The sequence below is a fragment of the Parasteatoda tepidariorum genome, chromosome 5, assembly GCF_043381705.1.
Source record: "Parasteatoda tepidariorum isolate YZ-2023 chromosome 5, CAS_Ptep_4.0, whole genome shotgun sequence".
Classification (NCBI taxonomy): Eukaryota; Metazoa; Arthropoda; class Arachnida; order Araneae; family Theridiidae; genus Parasteatoda; species Parasteatoda tepidariorum.
In genome coordinates, this window is record NC_092208.1 from 54,758,149 (window position 1) to 54,774,882 (window position 16,734).

Consider the following 16,734-nt stretch of genomic DNA (forward strand, 5'->3'; position numbering starts at 1 on the left):
CATTATTTTAAATATCTTATTGGAAATAAAGTTAGGTACTTCTCAGATATTTATCGGTCATCTTGTTCATTAATTTTAGGTTATTTTAAAAATGTAAATTTCAATGTTTTATTTTTTAAAGTCAAAGATTCCAGAGTTTCAAAGAAATTTTATGTGGGATATTACCTCATTCTTGAAAGCCCGAAAAACTGCAAAACTTACAATACAAACATTACTTAAATATTTTATTTCCAGCTCTATAGTATTTTGTATACACAATAAAATAAAGCACTTAAACCGAAAGCAAACTTCATTAACCTTTAAAGTTACTTGTAACGAGCGGATCATAACATTCCACATGATCTTGAATGAAAAAAAATGCCTACAAATCTGCTTACATACAAAAACGCGTAAAGTAGTTCAAGTAAGCATATTTTATTCAAAATTTTAGTCTCTGAAAATACCTCCCCGAAATGACAGATGAAAGCATGTCAAAAACTATTTAAAAACATCAGAAACCATGTATATGCCTAAATCAACCAAAAAAGACCATGTTGTTAGTATGTACTAAATAGCATTATTTGCTACTATAAATGAGAAAAAATGATGATAGGAATATATTTATTCAACACCAATGCCTTGTTTGAATAAAAAGCATTGCATAGGACATAATGCGTTTGATTGTATTACATATTGCAGTGCATTACATATTGCATTGAATTGCTTCTAAAAGGAATATCGACATTTGCCGATATGAGGAAAAATAATATTTATCAAATGTTTTAGAAAGACACCAAGTAACTGTAGGAATGAAATTATGTTCAACAGAGAATATCGACATTTACCAGGTACTTGTCTTTAGTACTTGTCATAGGGTGTCGCTAGTATAAAGCGAACTTTAGATTAACCAAAGAGAACCATATATCTTAATGTTAAAGTTACATCATAAGGATAACATTTTTAGTAATTCTGCTTTAGTTATTTTGTTTAAATGTAAAACACAAAGAAATTTTCTCCAAAAATTATGATTTTCTGACTATTTAAAAGCCGTTTGTGGAAGTATTTACTTTCTCTTTTGAAACTGAAGAAGAAACAAAAGAAGCCGGAAGTTATTGATTACGTTGTGAGGCTAATAAGGACTATACTTCATCTATCTGAAGGCATTGCAGAACGAAGACTATCGAATCAAAAGCGGAGAGAATTTGCAAAATCTTTGGAAGAGTCTTAATAAGTAGCTTCATCATGTTTTAAAATCATGTTATTGATCTGAAAGCAATCCTCCAATAGAAAGGATATTTTCAGTATTAGTAAAAAAAAAAGCTTAGAAATACTCAAATGAGATATTCTATCCTACTTCCATTACTGCTAATTATATATATATACCAATTATATATATAACTACTAATTGTAGATAATAGCATTGCATTAGGCATTAATTTTGCTTTGATACAATACGCTGTCCAGTCATGGTTTTTTTCAAAATGTTTTTTCTTTTTGCCTTACGACAGTGAGGAGTTGAATAATAATATTTTTTAAATTAGAATTCTTAACTTCGGCTTCATGCATTTAATACAAAATCTCAGCTTTATGGTTGCCATCGCAAGAAACTTGTCTTAAAGGTAATATTGTTTAGCCTCTGAGAGTGATCTTTGTTATTGTACAGTAGCAAATAATTTATTCGCGATTGCTGAAAGAATGAAAAAAAGTTTTCTAATCTCTGATCTAATATGTGAATTTTTTTTTTAATCTTTGAAAAAAAGTTTTGAAACGTACTAATACGTGTAATGATCACAAAATTATTCTAATTTATAAATACATTTGCAATCCATACTCAACTAGTGCCACACTGTACTGAAAAAGAGGCTATAAGAAATAAGAACCTTCAGTCTTACTTAGATTCTTAAATCTACACGAAGGGGCTGTCATTAACTCAAATTCATTACTTTGATATGTTGTAACGACGTAACGCATTTGAGGTGATAAATAAATATTTGATGGCAATAAAGTAGTAGTTGTTACTCAAATCAAAATGGCTTTTGATTTGAGTAACAAATATTCCCAATAAACATTGTGAATGGTTATAAAATGACGAGTGTTTGTTTTAAGTAACACCTGAGCAATACAATAAAACTACTACCTAAAGTTACTAAGTTTCGGGTAAAAAAGTATATATTATTTTTCCTCTTTATTAGGTCCAGTTAAAAACACTGTATTATATTAACTCAATGTGGAACAACTTCATGTCATTCAATTATGCCATTTATCACATAAAACTATTTTTTCCCATGCAATAAATATTCTTAAAAGCAAGCTGAAGCAGTAATAAGTTTTTAAGCTGTGAAACTATGATACATTTCGGATAATTTTTATTAGTAGTATCGTTGAACATAAAAGACGGCGAAATTCGTTAGGATATGAATAGTATCTCACAGCAAATTCATGTATTTTTTTATTAAGCGTTTACGTATTAAGAATGAGGGAGATGTTAAGCCGGGTTTTTTAAATTTCACTTTATGATGATGAGAGACTACATATTTTTCAAGTGATTTACATAACACCTTTCAAATTAAAATATTGGATTGCAGCACAGTATTATTCAACCTTTAATTTTTTTAAACTCAATTACTGAACTAATGATTTTACTAACTGACCAAATAAGTTAAATCAGAGAATCATGAGACAATGAGTGTGAATTTGGAACTTATAACTTTTGAAATGGAACTTATGCATCGTTTAACTTATTTTAAAAGCTCTATTTAAAATTTCAATTCCATTAACATTTCTTTCGATTGGCAATCATATTCCATTAAAATTTTGTACTTAAAATGAAAGTTTTGACTATAAAATTTGATAAGTTTAAGAACTTATCAGGGCAAAACGTCTTCCGAATTGCTATTCCCAAAAACTTTTATTTTATTTATAAATCGAATTTTGCGATTAAATAAAAAAAACTTTTTTTTTAAAACCAAAGGTAAAATAGCATTTTTATAGTATCATAATTAACATAAAATAAAAATTCTAGTCTATGATTATCAATAACGTAAAATTTTATGAAACATTAGAAACTTGCTTTTAAAAAATGCAAAGCCTTAATAACAACAAAAGTTAACTAAATATCACTTACCATAAAAAACGAAAAGAATGGAAAGAAGTGACTGATTTCACTCATGGCTCACTAATGAGGTACTTTATCAAAGTAATTAAGCGAAGGAAATGGACATTAGAACAAAGCCATCAGTTTAATGCTCAAAAGAGCTGGGTAAGAACTATTGTTTCAGATTTTAGATGTACTAAATAAGGAGAATATTTTCATTCTTTATTTCTTTTCTCGAGTATACCCTGTAATACACATTTTTAAAAATTAAAACAGAATAGTGTCATAAATAAATTATGAGTACCTATAGTTTCTAGAAAGCACATTGCATTTATTTTTCAAAAAGTTCTTCAAACTATTATAAAGTTTTAAGCTATTTTTCTTCTGTATTACGTGACGGAAAGATAGTCAATTTATTCCCTATTTTTCATATAATGTATTTTTTTCTCAAGATCTTAACTGCAATATATATATATATATATATAAATGAAAATGTTCAGACAGGAGAGTTAAATGTTTAACTACTTTTCTTTGAGTGTAATAACAAATAACTTACATTTGTTTTACATATTTTGATATGTTTATTTTATATTGTTGGACAAATCTTAAACAAAAAAAACCTTTAGTAACATATCTGTGATCAATTTGTTGTTTTTATTACATGTTGACTTTAATGGGGTTTAGAAAAAACTTAGAAAATGATTTTTTTTAAAATTTTAAGAAGAAAATAATTAAAAAAATTTAAGTATAGTTTTGATATAAAAAAAATACTAGGACAATCTATTGGATCGGATAATTGTGCAGTCATGGATAATGAGTTTATTTAAAGAAAAAAACTAAGGATATAAAAAAAGACACTTATTTTCTTACCATCTGTTGCTTCAATCTGTACAACTTCAGAATCAGCCAGCCATTCGCTTGATGTTGACTCTACATTGCCTTTCGAAGCTGCTGACACAATACCAGTAACTAAAATTTTTTGAATATTTTGAATGCAGTTANTATATATATATAATTTGTTTTAACATTTATTGATTTATTTGTATTGTTCGAGATTAATTTTTTTAAATGTGCCTTTTTCCAGTCAATTTAAATTTTTTTAGTTAATATGAAAAAAACTGAAATTGACTTGGAGAAAGAATTGAAATTGACTTTCGAGAAAGATAAAAATTCTATACACTTCAGAGTTTCTTTTTTTTATATATATATAGTTTAAAAAGAACCAAAATCATATGCATAATATTCTCGAAATAAAACATTTAATTTATTTTAAAGCCACAAATATGGTCACATTCTTCGAATCAAAAAATATGCAAGAGCTAACTTGCTAAAATATAGTGTATATTAAGAATCTTAGATAGAAAAAATTAAATTTTTTTTCCTTGTCCCATTATAAAAAAATTAGCAAATATTTACGAATATCATTGAAAGGTAGGGATTACGTTGTTGGTAAACCTTGGTATAGGGAAATGTTAATGAGGCATAAAATTCGACTGACACTCTTTTTCAGACAGAATTTTATTTTGTTCCAAGCGTAGGCATTTCTATGATTTTCGATTAAAACTCTGAGTAAGTAGTATTTTGAAATTTTTTGAAACGTATATTTGCTATGGCATTGCAGACGTTTACAAAATATGTTGTGTCACACAGTCGTAAGAAGAAAATCACCAAGACAATCGTCATTCAATAACAAAATAAATGTTTATCAAATAAGTAATTTAATTAATCAATTATAATATTAATGATATTGATATATCCTCATTTAGTAATTGCGATGTATAGGCACAGCAAAAAATATCATAAATGTTTTGTGATGAAATTTTTGCTGTTGAAAAATCAGAACAGTTTAAATTAAGAATAAAATAGCACATAAAAATTTTGTGGTGTTTAGATGCGCTCCAATTTATAGTGTCAAATTAACTATAAAACTACTTTTTTATCAAAAATTTTAAAATGAAGTACCTACTCACGATAAATGTCTTTTTAAACAATTTATTTCTTATTGAAGCTTTTAATATATGGTTATCAGAAAAATATAAAAATCTTACAATAATGAACTGCTTATTTGTTCATAGGTTTTTTCCCGCCATCTTTAAAAAGAATTTTTTTTTTTTTTTTGATCATTCATTTTTAATATTTTGATGTATATTCATAAATGGGTAAAATAATTGCGTTTGTTTTCTGATATAATAGGTTACGTTAATTCTGATTAGGTTACGTTAAAATAACAACATCAAAACATTTTAATGAAAAAAATTTTGACTTTGTACTCGTTTTGCTTTGTACTCGTTACTTTGTACTTCGCTTTGACTTGACACAAATCTTGTTTACCACTTTAATCTTCATGGTTCAGTGAACCCGAAAATTTTAAATTACCATTATCTAATCGAAATTCGATAGAAAAGTTATTTTTAATCTGTGTAATTTAGCCACCGGGCGCTTCTCTTCGAATCTAAAAATACACGAACATTCTATTTGCATTTAAAATTTTTTGAATATTTAGAGTACCGCTACGAGAAAAACTCAAATGTTTAAAAATAATTATATCTATAAAATGAATATAGAATTCGAAGCGTTTTTTAAAGATAAAGGTTCATATTTTTAAAAATAAAGTAGCTTTAATTTTTTATGGCTTTTGTCCTATTCATGATCACATTGTTTGCAAAAGTGATAAAATATGCATTGTGTTTACAAAAAATAAGCTTAAAAAAATCTTAGCGCTTTCCCAAATATGAAAGAATAACTTGACAACTACAAAAATTTTATGTTTCAATTGTACAATACTTATTTTCTGCTGAAAAGAACAAACATTACCTTGTCTTAAATATCATTAACTAGCAATAATTTTCAAATTTACCTCCAAAACTTTGAATAATTACATTTAATTTAAATCTGAGGATTCCATGTGTGTTGTTGATAAAGAAGATTTTTACAAAATTATATCGTAATAAAGATTACTTAAACTTGCATTTATAAACATATAATAAACAAACTGACCCTTTAATTGACTTTTCTACGAAAAAAAAGCCTTTTATTATAAATGCAATTTAAACATCATTTTATATTGTAATAGAACTTGATAGCGTATCAGTTCGATGCTTGAAATTAAACTACATTTGCTCTAAGCTAAAGGATAGTGAAATAAATAAAAGTGTTTTTCTTAAGATATAATGTTTAAATAAATGAAGAATTTGATTGAAAAGTACGTGTGCGCACACTCAAGCAACTCAGTCTGTGTTCGTAATTTACTTTTTCCTTTCTTTTCCACGCTTATTTTCCATTGTTTCATCACGAACAGGTACACTGACATCTCTTTCAGTCACGGCGAATTCTTTATGGTTTATAAGTTGTACGTTAAATCCAAAAGAAACACTAAGAAAATGTTTATTTTGAAATCTACTTGGAGTAAGCGTTTTTAACAATTTGCGAGGTAATTTCATTAATTCAAGTAAGTTGATGTCTCCTATTATAAACTAATAAATTTCTTTTCTTAATTATTGAACTGTGGTAACAGTTAAAGTTGCATTAAATATTGAAAACAAATGTTGAATAATTTAAATATTACTTCGAGTACCTGAAAAACGCGTGATATGCTACCATTTTTGTTTATAGATTAAAATTGCCTAAAATACTGAACCGTAACCAGAATAGTAATATGTACAATAATTGATCCTAAAGAACAATATTGTAAAAATATATAAAGTAGTATCTATAAAATGTATAAACGAAAGGATGCTGATTCTGCTTTAATTTTTTTTTTTTTTCAAAACAAATATCTGGAATGGATTTTTGAATAATACTTCAAATCGCATTATAAAAATTAAAATTAGTAATTAAAAAGCCTTTATATTCAATATTTCACTTCTAAATTTATCTGTAGTTCTAATGAACAAAACGTTTTTTTAAACTTTCATTATTGCTTTTTAAAATTTTATTAAACTTTAATTAAACTAATTAAACTTTAAACGTAAGTTATTGATATAAGTAATGACTTAAGCAATCACAATAAAAAGGATTTCAGATATCGTATTTCTTAAAAATTGAAATTTTTTGTGGTTACAGAAAATAAACTTTTTTCAATAATTTCTTCAGAAATTCGTTTATATAGTGTTATTATTTTGATAGTCTAACAAATCTAATAAAAAACAAATTGTATTTCATTGATTAATATATTAATAAGATATTTAGTAGGTAATAGTTTTATTTAGTTTTGTCTTACTACCGACAGACCTGTATAGTTTTCATCGAGCTGATATCAAGTCAGAAAGGGCTTGAATCCCGGTCAGAGGCATGGATGTTTGTTTTCTTCATCTCTTTTTGTACCATCTGTCCTGTTTACACTGGGAGCTTAACTTTGACCCACTTAATAAGGTATATACCCATGTAAGAATGGTCAACATATCTGCCTCTTTGATTTCCGAATGACGAATGTCAGTATGCGAGGGTGGGATATATAAATTTATAATAGTAAAAAAATGTCAAGCTTCTTTAACTCTAATGAAGGCCTCTTTTCGAAACTCATACGACGCGTTGAAAACAATCTTATATTAGAAGTTTTCAAGCTGTTTAAATTATAAAAACTTAACTTATATTAAGATTACTTTATTTTTTATATAATCAAAATATGAAGATTGCTTTTACAATAGAAGAATTTAATATAACATTAAACCTATTAAAGATTGCGGATATATATTGTTTTTTTTTTCGTAAAATTATTTCTATTTCTTCTTTTTCCTCCAATAAGATTATTTGAATCGGTTGAATATCTGCAATTGATTCTTTTTATAGCAGAACAAAAAAAAATGTATAAAATAAACTTATTTTTAAATATTAAAATTTATGTATGGACATAAAAACAGAGAATATAAATGTGGAAAAACCCAATATAATAAACTTTTAAATTATTGTTTAATTAACTACAATAAAACTGAGATTAAATGAAATTCATAAATCTTATTTTGTGAATTGAAAACCAGCTGTTTAATTCATAAGTGCAAGTATTTACTTTAAGTTTTCAAAGAGAAAACTTGTTATTAAATTAAATTAAATGTTGAGTCATAAAATATACTTAATTTTAGACGATTAAAAATAGTTTTGAAACGAATGACACTTTTTGTGATTTATTTTATGAGCCTGGTTCAAGAAATTAATAGTTCTGTCAATATGGTATATTTTAAGTCCGAAATTTAGAAAAAAAATAGTAAACAAATTGATACTATATTTAAAAGAATTCATTCGATTGCAATTAATATTAATATCAGTTTGTAATTCAATAAATAATTATTGTATCGTAGTATAGTGGAGAGAGTTTCAATTAACTGAGGCGCATAATAACACTTAAAATAATTAAATATGCAAGCAGTCTAATTTCTCAATAGAATTTATTTAAATTATTACTCGTAAATTAATAAATAATCAAAAAAAAATTTATCGATTAAAATACAAAGTTATAAGAATTTGAAATTTATAACGTAAAATTTTAAAATTGTTTAAAATATTTGTCCTAATTTAAACACGTATTGCATAAAAAGGCTGTAAATAATTGTTATAAGCAATTCCAAGAATAAAAATACTATTAAGATAATCAAAATCTCATATAATAATGCCAAACGTGTAATAATTTTCTTTAATTTCTCAGGGATTGATAACTCATAAATCAAGAGTTTTATGATATTGCATCATTCTTAAATTTTAAGCACCACTGTTTTCACGGTGAATAATATAACTTTAAAGCTAAATACATAATGGAACAACTCGTATCTTCACAATTAACCACTTAAAAATATGATTACTTACTTTTATTATTGACTGATAATAAAGACCTCTATCTAAGAATTAACTTCGAAAATGTCTTTTTTGAAACAAGTCTTTCATGTGTTAAATTTTGCTTATTATATTTGTCAATAAAATGTTGTAATTGATGAAAGTTTATATGTAATTTTATGAAAATGTTTAAAATTAAAAAACTTTTCTATAGTATCTCGCGTTATTCCTGTTACTCAGTATTTTCTTTTTCTTATGATATCCCAATTATTCAAATGTAATAACTTTTTTCAACTGGGCTATATATATATATATATACATATATAAGTTCAAAATGTAGAGGGAAGACATGGAAAAAATTAGAGAACAATGGAAAAAAGGGGGGAAGAAAAATAATAATAATGATAAAAATAATAAAAAACCGGAGAAAAAAACCCGAATAAAATAGAAGAAATCAATAAAAATCCGGAAAATAAGAGATATAATCTTTTCATCAACTCACGCGATTATATGATCAAAAAATGAGTGCTTTCTAATATTGTATCAATATAGCCAAAGCAAAATATATCAGTACAATAGTGTGAGGAGCACTCATTTTAAAAGCATAACTTCAGACAAAATAAAGACGTGATTTCGCGCAAATTTAGAAATCCTGATTTCGATACTATTCAATCGCGACAAGTTAGCGGATGGGGGAAAAGCTTAGTTGAAGAGTTAATTTTTTCGCAGTTGAGGAGAGTTAAAGTGCTCAAAATATAAGAGTGCTTTTTTCTTCTTTTTTTTTTGTGAGAATTTTAAACTGGCATACTGTTTTGTTTTCTGGCTTCACTATGTTAGGAAGCTCTTTAAATGAGTTCGACTTTTATTAATTTCATTTCTATAATGAGCTAAGTAAGGAGTTCAGATCCGTGGTGGCTCAAGGGATAGAGCGTTCACCTACCAATGAGGTGTCCCGAGCTCGAATCCTAGCGATAGCTGGTCTATACGAGTTCTGCAGCTGGCTCATACCGATCACAGTGCTGATGCAAAATATCCTCAGTGGTACATGGATCATCATGGATTAGAGTCCCCTTGCTGTTGTGCTAACTATGGGTTTTCGTGCTTTTCCTCTTCATATAACGTCCATGCGAGTTAGTCCATCAAAAAGTCCCCCACGAATACAAATTTCTCCCTATACTTGATTCAGGAATTCCCTTGTCTTCTGGATTTAGTTCAAAATTGCAAGGCAACGGTTATAAAATAAAAAATAAAATAATGCGTCAATTTAGTAATTTTCCCCATATTCTAGGTTTGTTTCTCTTTCGCTTCGAATTTTTTATCCCGCTTTCCTGAATCGTTGAAACAAACTAACTCTAGCGGTGAGCTTAACTCTCACTTTGCACACGCCAACTTGTGATGGGAGACCTATATCTATAGTACCACGCTCACTTTTTATCTGGTATTTATCTGGCTTAATGACTTAGCGAATTAAAAATTACTAAATATTACAGCGCGCAATTCTCTATCTCTCTCTCTCTTTCTTTTAGAGAACAAGCTGAGCTATACGACAGCAATCCTCTTACCGGTGTTATCTTAAAAATGTTTCAAAAAACAGAATTGTCTACAGTTAATTTCAGAACAATTACTAATGCTATACCAATAAAAAAATCAATTTTTTAACCATCTCTCTCGAATGATTGAATTGAAACTTTTGAACCCTTTTTAGGAATGAGAGCAAAAATTTCCCCTTTCAGTCGCTATCCAAATTTCAAAATAAGAACATAAGCAATTTTAGAGTTATAAGAAAGACACACTTACTCTTGCTTTTATTATTATAAGATATTTTAAATCCTTAAAAATAATGTTAAGTTTTCTTCACTTTCCTCTTAGTAGTGATAAAAGAAGAAATAAATCAGAAGTTATTTTTCAAAATACGGATCTTTTGATTTCATGCATGCTAATTTAAATAAAATATTACCAGTGCCAGAGTTAGTATCTAGTTAATTTAATTGTAAATATTTTAAACATGATAGACCATGTATAAATATCCCACGCCAGAAAATAATTTTAATGCAAATATATTTAACCTTAAAAACCCAATTAATTATGCTCGACTTGCATCTGAAAATTAGGAATGAAGAAATTATTTTTCAAAACACATAAGTTTTTATTATATTCATGCTAATTGAAATAAGCTAGTGGTAATTGCAAACTATATCACTAATTAATTTTATTGAAAATATTTTAGTCCTTAAGAACCTTATAAAGTTTGCTGCTAGTCATTTATCTTAAAATTAATAATTGTACTAATAAATCATATGTGATTTTATGAAATACATATGTTTTGATTCTAATTTTAATAAAATATTACTAATGCCAGAATCAGTAGCAAATTTATTTGATTGAAAGTATTTTAAATCCTTAAAAAACATATTCAGTTCGATCTCTTTTCATCTTAATACTAATGAAAGAGTAAATTAATCACAAATGATTCTGCAAAATTCACATGTTTTGATTTTATACATTGTAAATTCAATAAAATAGTATCAATGCCAAAATCAGTAGTTAATTTAATTTAAAATATCTTAAATCCTTAAAAACCCTTTTAAATCTGCTAGACTTTTATCGTAGTATCAGTGAAAGAGTAAAGAATTCAGAAATGATTTTTCAAAACTCATGCTTTAATTTCAGACATGATTTCAATAATTTAAATAAAGTAGTATTAATACTGGAATAGCTTATTAATTTTATTGTTACTATTTAAAATCCTTAATAACCATATTAAAATTTCTCAACATTTCTCTTCATATTAAAGATAGAATAAATAAATCATAAATGATTTTTAAAAATACATATGTTTTTATTTTAGTCTTGTTAATCTAAATAAAATAATACCAATGCCAGAATCATTAGCCAATTTAATTAGCACCAAAGCATACTATTTATTAATAACTGCTTTATATTATTCAAAAAAGAATGATATATTATTTAGAAAGATCAAAAAAATTCATAGAGCGCTCTTGTTATAGAAATGCGTTTATGAAAATAATCTTTTCAGCAAACACGTGCTAAAAATATGTTATACATCTTCTGCGTAAAATAAATGTCAAATACTTTGAGGTTAATGATCTAATTTTGAATATCGAGAAGTTTTTTTTTTCTGAGCTTACTCTTTTCAAGAAAAACAAATGTAAAAAAGAATTCTTTCACAGAACTTAGAAGAGATGATGACAGATTTGTAACTGCTTTCTTTCATTCTCTTGATTTATTTCATTAATCAAATAAAATAAAAGACAGAATTACAATGAATGACTCAAAAAAAGTTCGAAAGTATTCACCATTATTTTAAAAAATAGCCAGTTATTAATTTATGTACAATTATTTTTAAAATTTATTTATAGTTATTTTAAAAATAGTTACATCAGCTTATTGAATCCTTATGAGCTGATCATGATCAGCATATCAAAACATGAGCTGATACATTTTTCGAACCGTCCTTAAATAAGAACATTAAGCATTAATGATGGAATATGCGTTTTTATTAAAAGACGGAATTAGTTAACTCATTCCAAACGAATGATTAATTTTCAATCGAAAAATGCTTAATTCATTTTCCAAGATATGCATTAAACATATAACAGACATAACGCTTTCATTGAATTCAATTATTTTTTGATTGATTCTGTTTTAGATATTCACTAAAATTTTCCATGTAGAATTGGCATTGAAATTCTTCTTCCACCAGCATGACTGCCTAGTGCCAGCCAGAACCGTCTCAACTAGTCATTACTATCATAAGCTAAATTTCTCCACCTATTCATGCCCATATTTTTAAGATCTTTTTCCACAGAATGAATATACTTAATATCATATGCACCGAAGAGCCATTGCATTATGACCACCCTCCATCTATAATGAGCTCGCCCAGGTATTCATGATTTCTTGCCCAGGAACAATGTTTTCATGGGGCACATTAGGACCCATAATCCTCATAGAACAATCCCTGACGTCTGTAAGCTACTTGAACATAGTTGCAGACAAGGTTCACCCATTCATGGCAACAGTTTTTCCTGCGGAGGATGGTGTTTACCAACAGGATAATGCACCATGTCATAAGGGTGGAATCGTCATGGATTGGTTCGAGGAACATTCCAGTGACTTTCAAGTCATGTCTTGGCCCCAAACTCACCTGACTTTAATCCAATAGAGCATTTGTGGTCCTACTTGGAAAACTAAATTCGTGCTGCCACGCTACCCCCTCGCAATGTGAGGGAATTGCAGGACCAGTTGGTGAGCGCTTGGTGCCAGATACCTCAGACTACCTATCAACACCTTGTGGAATCAATGCCACGGCAGGTGCTAGCAGTTTTGAGGGCTAAAAGTGGTCCTACATGTTATTAGCAGGGTGGTTATAATGTAATCGGTGTATAGTTTGGACAAATTTAACTAACTTAATTTTTAAAATTAAATCATTTTTATGTTAATTCATATTAAATATCAGAAATTGTTTTGTATTTTCATTTGCTTGGTGCTTTTAAAGCGCTCTTTTTGTTCAGAAGAAGTGCTGTTAGTCAGTCATATATTATTTTTAAATTATCTAAAAAAAGAAAAAAATGATATTGAGACCATGGCAGGTGTGATGCGCCGTAAGACTGACTAAGCGACCAAATTTATCTCCTTCAATCCTATAATTTTATTTTAGCAATTTCATAAAATCATGAATTTATAAAAATTAGTGGGAAAAAACTTTTTTTTCCCTAAAAAATGCAAAAAGCGAAAAAAATCAAGCACTATAGAGAAAAAAACTCCACTCAAAATATTAGACTAATACATTTTCGTTGTGTTAAGAGGAATCGTGTTAATATTTATTGTTTTAAGTAAACAAGAACTTTCAAATTAAACAAAAGATTAACATAGTTCAAAATTTAAAAAACAACATGAAAAGAGCGTCACATAAACAGACGTAATATGTCAGAACTTCTGCTCTAAATGAAAAATCGTCTTCAATGTCAAAACGCAGAATGAATGGAGATTCGCTCTTCTACGCTCGAAACTTCTTATTGAAATCATCAATTAGTAATTCAATAATTTTTAGGATTACTTACAAACATTTTGACTGTTAGTTCTTTTTTTTAGAGAAAACTTATCAATTTAATGTTTAAAATTTGCCAGAAATGGTAGTGATTTGGAAATAGAGGAGACTGTGATAAAACCGAAACGCGGCATTTTTGGCAAAATTATCGCAACCATTTATTAAAAATCGCATAAAACTAGTTTCAGTTAGACGCCATGCTATCTGGAGATAAATGAAAAACAGAATAGCGTCAACGAGCTTTTTAAATTTGGACATAGATCGAAATGCGTTTTTTCGAAAATGAACATAGCTCGAAATGACCATTTGCTAAAATGGGCATAGTTCGAAATGCGCAATTACCAAAATGGACACAGCTTGAAATGAGTGTTTACCAAAATGGACATAGCTTAAGCAATGAAAAATGTTTGCACACAAATATACAATTCGTTTATCCAAAGATAATTCCATACAAAAAATAACTTGTATTAAATATTTATTATTTTTTATTATTTTATTTCAATATAGTAGAAAATATTAAATTATAAGATATACAATTTTTGCATCATTTTAAGGAATGTATTTTTACGTAGCAAAAGACGAATTTTGAGCGAAATTGGCCGATAAGTTCTTGCGAAATTGAATTTTAAAAAAATCGTATATTTCAAATTCGAATTCTCAGAAACTAATCGACCGATTTCGCTGAAAATTCGTATTTTGCCATGTAAAATTAAATTTTGTTAAATGATGTAAAAACTTGCGTGGGTTACAATTCAAATTTTTTAGACTATCATTATATAAAATAATAAAAATAATAAAGATTTAAAAAAAGTTATTTTTTGCATATTATTTCTTGGATAAATGAATTATATATTTGGGTTCAATTTTTTTTTAATGCGCTTTAAAAGTTCACGAGATAGGGCAAAATACGCAAAAAAGTAAAATTAACATCAAATTTTTGCGCACTGTCCAAACGTACAATGTTTATACATACCCTATCTATACACTTTTAATGTATGTCTTAGCATACATCTAATATTTAGAATTCATAATTCATTTGCATACTTTGACTACTTGTAATCAAGATTACTTGTAGTTGTGATTACCTGTAATCATGTATTTTAATTTCTTGAAATCATCATTACCATAATCGTTTCTTGATGTGATTGCAAATATTCATGACCATATGACCACCTTGCACTGATCACTAGATCCATGCTTACTTGTAATTACGATAACCTATAATTGCAATTACAAGTAGTCAATTACGTAGTAATAATTATCTCTAATCACAATTACATAGATAATCGAGTGCTGTAATCGACAGCCAACTCTAATCTAAAAAGCGCAATCAAATGCTATATCCATTTTCTTAACGCGCATTTTAAGCTATGTCCATTTTTGTAATTATCTATGTTCATTTTCGAAAACATCCATTTCAAGCTGTGTCCAAATTTAAAAACTCACCGATAGGATACTTGTTTGGCGATGTCAGCGTTTGTTAGTCCCGCAGTGGACTAACCGTCAGGACACAGTTCCCAGCAGATCACAGAAGTCAAGCATCACTGGCTGTGGTCTGTGTGCGGGTGGGTGATCACTTGGATCAGTCTGCGTAGGGACCGAGGGAGTGTGGTATTGGTCCTCGTTAAGCTGTTCTACCGTAAAGTGATCGACTTCACGTGCAGGTTGTTGGGCTACCAAATAGGAGGTGCCATCCCCTCTTCAGAGGATCAGCCAATAGCCCATTGTGCAGCTCTAGTGCGACGTAAATAAACTACAGCAAGTTATTCATGAATGTTGTATGCTGTTTATGTAAGTTATTAATGAATAATAAGTTATTCATAACTGTAAGATCAATTTGTGTCCATCGTTAACTAGCTCCATCTATGATAATAATGAAAATGATGCAAAACGTCAATTTTCTAAAAATTAAAAACTTTTTGTGAACTAATTTGTAAATACTTCAAAAGTTACTTCAGAGCAGCAATGGCTCAGGAGATAGAGCGTTCGCCTTCCAATGAGGCAAACCGGGTTTGGAGTCCCAGTCGATACGAATTCCGCACCCAGCTTGCACCGACCACAATGCTGACGTGAAATATCCTCAGTGGTAAACGGATCATGAGTTAGAGTCCCCTTGCCATCAGGCTGACCGTGGTCTTCCTATCCATGTAACGCAAATGCGGGTTAGCTCCATCAAAAAGCACTTCAAAATTACAAGCACTTTGGGTTCAAAACTACAAGGCTATGGAGTTGGATATTAGTAGTCGTAAACCCATAAAATTGGGTCGGCTATTCAACGACGGTTATAAAAATAAAATTTAAAAAAAAGTTATTTCAATGTTGCATTATCTAAGCTCACAAAAATTTGCGAAAAAAAAATATGAATTATTCATTGATTCCAATAATATTTATTTGTATGGAAAAATCTCGCCAAATTGGCGATTTTTTAAATATTTTTTTTTTTTTATTATTTTAAATATTTACGCTATTTAACCGCTTTTAAGCACAAATAATTCTTTATGTCAAGATTATATATTTATTTTTAACTTATAACTTTGCCTCAAATGTAAGGTACTATACTTGGCGAACAAGCTTTGAAAAACATCGTTGATTGAAATTTAGCCTCCTTTCCGACCAGCTATAAATAAAATTAAAAAAGAAAAAAAAAACATTTTTTTAAATTAACTAAATTGTAGAAGATAGTCTGTTTTTGTTGCACCTAAAACGCAAATCGAAGGGTGCGTTAGTTTTACAATGTCGATCGCGACTTTAAATCCATGTCTCTCAAAAAAAAAAAAAAAAAAAAAAAAAAAAAAAAAAAAAAAAAAAAAAAAAAAAAAAAAAAATT

The 16,734-nt window shown here is 28.1% G+C and overlaps 1 protein-coding gene across 3 annotated transcripts in view; it reads left to right on the forward strand.

Annotated features, from left to right (window-relative positions):
- LOC107456885 (sodium-dependent phosphate transporter 1-A) overlaps positions 1–16,734 on the forward strand; it is a 92,805-nt gene that overhangs the window by 9,831 nt on the left and 66,240 nt on the right. The window contains exon 1 of one of the 3 annotated variants that reach the window (XM_071181464.1): positions 6,340–6,521. The exons of the other annotated variants lie outside the window; for them this stretch is intronic. The gene's annotated coding sequence lies outside the window, so the exon portion shown is untranslated. Of the gene's footprint in view, positions 1–6,339; positions 6,522–16,734 lie in introns of those variants that run through there. 3 annotated transcript variants of the gene reach the window in all.